The sequence below is a fragment of the Phymastichus coffea genome, unplaced genomic scaffold, assembly GCF_024137745.1.
Source record: "Phymastichus coffea isolate CEN01 unplaced genomic scaffold, Cenicafe_Pcof_1.1 PCOF00064, whole genome shotgun sequence".
NCBI lineage: Eukaryota > Metazoa > Arthropoda > Insecta > Hymenoptera > Eulophidae > Phymastichus > Phymastichus coffea.
The window spans coordinates 1,193,163-1,199,239 of record NW_026706875.1 but is presented as its reverse complement, the minus strand read 5'-3'; positions in this window follow the sequence as shown (position 1 = coordinate 1,199,239).

Here is a 6,077-nt window from a genome sequence, read left to right as displayed (position 1 = left end):
CGCGGACTTGTATAGTTTTCGGCAAATCGGATAATCTAATAAACCTCGCGCGGACTTGTATAGTTTTCGGCAAATCGGATAAACTAATAACCTTCTCGCGGACTTGTAATATTTACGAAATATCGGATAATCTAATAACCCTCTCGCGGACTTGTATAATTTTCGGCATATCGGATAAACTAATAACCTTCTCGCGGACTTGTACAGTTTTCGGCAAATCGGATAATCTAATAAACCTCGCGCGGACTTGTATAATTTTCGGCATATCGGATAAACTAATAACCATCTCGCGGACTTGTAATATTTACGAAATATCGGATAAACTAATAACCTTCTCGCGGACTTGTAATATTTACGAAATATCGGATAATCTAATAACCCTCTCGAGGACTTGTATAGTTTTCGGCAAATCGGATAAACTAATAACCTTCTCGCGGACTTGTACAGTTTTCGGCAAATCGGATAATCTAATAAACCTCGCGCGGACTTGTATAATTTTCGGCATATCGGATAAACTAATAACCATCTCGCGGACTTGTAATATTTACGAAATATCGGATAATCTAATAAACCTCACGCGGACTTGTATAGTTTTCGGTATATCGGATAAACTAATAACCTTCTCGCGGACTTGTAATATTTACGAAATATCGGATAATCTAATAACCCTCTCGCGGACTTGTATAATTTTCGGCATATCGGATAAACTAATAACCTTCTCGCGGACTTGTACAGTTTTCGGCAAATCGGATAATCTAATAAACCTCGCGCGGACTTGTATAATTTTCGGCATATCGGATAAACTAATAACCATCTCGCGGACTTGTAATATTTACGAAATATCGGATAATCTAATAAACCTCACGCGGACTTGTATAGTTTTCGGTATATCGGATAAACTAATAACCTTCTCGCGGACTTGTAATATTTACGAAATATCGGATAATCTAATAAACCTCGCGCGGACTTGTATAGTTTTCGGCAAATCGGATAAACTAATAACCTTCTCGCGGACTTGTAATATTTACGAAATATCGGATAAACTAATAACCCTCTCGAGGACTTGTATAGTTTTCGGCAAATCGGATAAACTAATAACCCTCTCGAGGACTTGTATAGTTTTCGGCAAATCGGATAAACTAATAACCTTCTCGCGGACTTGTACAGTTTTCGGCAAATCGGATAATCTAATAAACCTCGCGCGGACTTGTATAATTTTCGGCATATCGGATAAACTATAACCTTCTCGCGGACTTGTAATATTTACGAAATATCGGATAATCTAATAACCCTCTCGAGGACTTGTATAGTTTTCGGCAAATCGGATAAACTAATAACCTTCTCGCGGACTTGTATAAGTTTCGGCAAATCGGATAAACTAATAACCTTCTCGCGGACTTGTATAGTTTTCGGCAAATCGGATAATCTAATAAACCTCGCGCGGACTTGTATAGTTTTCGGCATATCGGATAAACTAATAACCTTCTCGCGGACTTGTAATATTTACGAAATATCGGATAAACTAATAACCTTCTCGCGGACTTGTAATATTTACGAAATATCGGATAATCTAATAAACCTCGCGCGGACTTGTATAGTTTTCGGCAAATCGGATAAACTAATAACCTTCTCGCGGACTTGTATAGTTTTCGGCAAATCGGATAATCTAATAAACCTCGCGCGGACTTGTATAGTTTTCGGCATATCGGATAAACTAATAACCTTCTCGCGGACTTGTAATATTTACGAAATATCGGATAAACTAATAACCTTCTCGCGGACTTGTAATATTTACGAAATATCGGATAATCTAATAACCCTCTCGAGGACTTGTATAGTTTTCGGCAAATCGGATAAACTAATAACCTTCTCGCGGACTTGTACAGTTTTCGGCAAATCGGATAATCTAATAAACCTCGCGCGGACTTGTATAATTTTCGGCATATCGGATAAACTAATAACCATCTCGCGGACTTGTAATATTTACGAAATATCGGATAATCTAATAAACCTCACGCGGACTTGTATAGTTTTCGGTATATCGGATAAACTAATAACCTTCTCGCGGACTTGTAATATTTACGAAATATCGGATAATCTAATAAACCTCGCGCGGACTTGTATAGTTTTCGGCAAATCGGATAAACTAATAACCTTCTCGCGGACTTGTATAGTTTTCGGCAAATCGGATAATCTAATAAACCTCGCGCGGACTTGTATAGTTTTCGGCATATCGGATAAACTAATAACCTTCTCGCGGACTTGTAATATTTACGAAATATCGGATAAACTAATAACCTTCTCGCGGACTTGTAATATTTACGAAATATCGGATAATCTAATAACCCTCTCGAGGACTTGTATAGTTTTCGGCAAATCGGATAAACTAATAACCTTCTCGCGGACTTGTACAGTTTTCGGCAAATCGGATAATCTAATAAACCTCGCGCGGACTTGTATAATTTTCGGTATATCGGATAAACTAATAACCATATCGCGGACTTGTAATATTTACGAAATATCGGATAATCTAATAAACCTCACGCGGACTTGTATAGTTTTCGGTATATCGGATAAACTAACAACCTTCTCGCGGACTTGTAATATTTACGAAATATCGGATAATCTAATAACCCTCTCGCGGACTTGTATAATTTTCGGCATATCGGATAAACTAATAACCATCTCGCGGACTTGTAATATTTACGAAATATCGGATAAACTAATAACCTTCTCGCGGACTTGTAATATTTACGAAATATCGGATAATCTAATAACCCTCTCGAGGACTTGTATAGTTTTCGGCAAATCGGATAAACTAATAACCTTCTCGCGGACTTGTACAGTTTTCGGCAAATCGGATAATCTAATAAACCTCGCGCGGACTTGTATAATTTTCGGCATATCGGATAAACTAATAACCATCTCGCGGACTTGTAATATTTACGAAATATCGGATAATCTAATAAACCTCACGCGGACTTGTATAGTTTTCGGTATATCGGATAAACTAATAACCTTCTCGCGGACTTGTAATATTTACGAAATATCGGATAATCTAATAACCCTCTCGCGGACTTGTATAATTTTCGGCATATCGGATAAACTAATAACCTTCTCGCGGACTTGTACAGTTTTCGGCAAATCGGATAATCTAATAAACCTCGCGCGGACTTGTATAATTTTCGGCATATCGGATAAACTAATAACCATCTCGCGGACTTGTAATATTTACGAAATATCGGATAATCTAATAAACCTCACGCGGACTTGTATAGTTTTCGGTATATCGGATAAACTAATAACCTTCTCGCGGACTTGTAATATTTACGAAATATCGGATAATCTAATAAACCTCGCGCGGACTTGTATAGTTTTCGGCAAATCGGATAAACTAATAACCTTCTCGCGGACTTGTAATATTTACGAAATATCGGATAAACTAATAACCCTCTCGAGGACTTGTATAGTTTTCGGCAAATCGGATAAACTAATAACCCTCTCGAGGACTTGTATAGTTTTCGGCAAATCGGATAAACTAATAACCTTCTCGCGGACTTGTACAGTTTTCGGCAAATCGGATAATCTAATAAACCTCGCGCGGACTTGTATAATTTTCGGCATATCGGATAAACTATAACCTTCTCGCGGACTTGTAATATTTACGAAATATCGGATAATCTAATAACCCTCTCGAGGACTTGTATAGTTTTCGGCAAATCGGATAAACTAATAACCTTCTCGCGGACTTGTATAAGTTTCGGCAAATCGGATAAACTAATAACCTTTTCGCGGACTTGTATAGTTTTCGGCAAATCGGATAATCTAATAAACCTCGCGCGGACTTGTATAGTTTTCGGCATATCGGATAAACTAATAACCTTCTCGCGGACTTGTAATATTTACGAAATATCGGATAAACTAATAACCTTCTCGCGGACTTGTAATATTTACGAAATATCGGATAATCTAATAACCCTCTCGAGGACTTGTATAGTTTTCGGCAAATCGGATAAACTAATAACCTTCTCGCGGACTTGTACAGTTTTCGGCAAATCGGATAATCTAATAAACCTCGCGCGGACTTGTATAATTTTCGGCATATCGGATAAACTAATAACCATCTCGCGGACTTGTAATATTTACGAAATATCGGATAATCTAATAAACCTCACGCGGACTTGTATAGTTTTCGGTATATCGGATAAACTAATAACCTTCTCGCGGACTTGTAATATTTACGAAATATCGGATAATCTAATAACCCTCTCGCGGACTTGTATAATTTTCGGCATATCGGATAAACTAATAACCTTCTCGCGGACTTGTACAGTTTTCGGCAAATCGGATAATCTAATAAACCTCGCGCGGACTTGTATAATTTTCGGCATATCGGATAAACTAATAACCATCTCGCGGACTTGTAATATTTACGAAATATCGGATAATCTAATAAACCTCACGCGGACTTGTATAGTTTTCGGTATATCGGATAAACTAATAACCTTCTCGCGGACTTGTAATATTTACGAAATATCGGATAATCTAATAAACCTCGCGCGGACTTGTATAGTTTTCGGTATATCGGATAAACTAATAACCTTCTCGCGGACTTGTAATATTTACGAAATATCGGATAATCTAATAAACCTCGCGCGGACTTGTATAGTTTTCGGCATATCGGATAAACTAATAACCTTCTCGCGGACTTGTAATATTTACGAAATATCGGATAATCTAATAAACCTCGCGCGGACTTGTAAGTTTCGGCATATTAGATAAACTAACAACCCTCTCGCGGACTTGTATAGTTTTCGGCAAATCGGATAAACTAATAACCTTCTCGCGGACTTGTATAATTTTCGGCATATCGGATAAACTAATAACCATCTCGCGGACTTGTAATATTTACGAAATATCGGATAATCTAATAAACCTCGCGCGGACTTGTATAGTTTTCGGCAAATCGGATAAACTAATAACCTTCTCGCGGACTTGTAATATTTACGAAATATCGGATAAACTAATAACCCTCTCGAGGACTTGTATAGTTTTCGGCAAATCGGATAAACTAATAACCCTCTCGAGGACTTGTATAGTTTTCGGCAAATCGGATAAACTAATAACCTTCTCGCGGACTTGTACAGTTTTCGGCAAATCGGATAATCTAATAAACCTCGCGCGGACTTGTATAATTTTCGGCATATCGGATAAACTATAACCTTCTCGCGGACTTGTAATATTTACGAAATATCGGATAATCTAATAACCCTCTCGAGGACTTGTATAGTTTTCGGCAAATCGGATAAACTAATAACCTTCTCGCGGACTTGTATAAGTTTCGGCAAATCGGATAAACTAATAACCTTCTCGCGGACTTGTATAGTTTTCGGCAAATCGGATAATCTAATAAACCTCGCGCGGACTTGTATAGTTTTCGGCATATCGGATAAACTAATAACCTTCTCGCGGACTTGTAATATTTACGAAATATCGGATAAACTAATAACCTTCTCGCGGACTTGTAATATTTACGAAATATCGGATAATCTAATAACCCTCTCGAGGACTTGTATAGTTTTCGGCAAATCGGATAAACTAATAACCTTCTCGCGGACTTGTACAGTTTTCGGCAAATCGGATAATCTAATAAACCTCGCGCGGACTTGTATAATTTTCGGCATATCGGATAAACTAATAACCATCTCGCGGACTTGTAATATTTACGAAATATCGGATAATCTAATAAACCTCACGCGGACTTGTATAGTTTTCGGTATATCGGATAAACTAATAACCTTCTCGCGGACTTGTAATATTTACGAAATATCGGATAATCTAATAACCCTCTCGCGGACTTGTATAATTTTCGGCATATCGGATAAACTAATAACCTTCTCGCGGACTTGTACAGTTTTCGGCAAATCGGATAATCTAATAAACCTCGCGCGGACTTGTATAGTTTTCGGCAAATCGGATAAACTAATAACCTTCTCGCGGACTTGTATAAGTTTCGGCAAATCGGATAAACTAATAACCTTCTCGCGGACTTGTAATATTTACGAAATATCGGATAA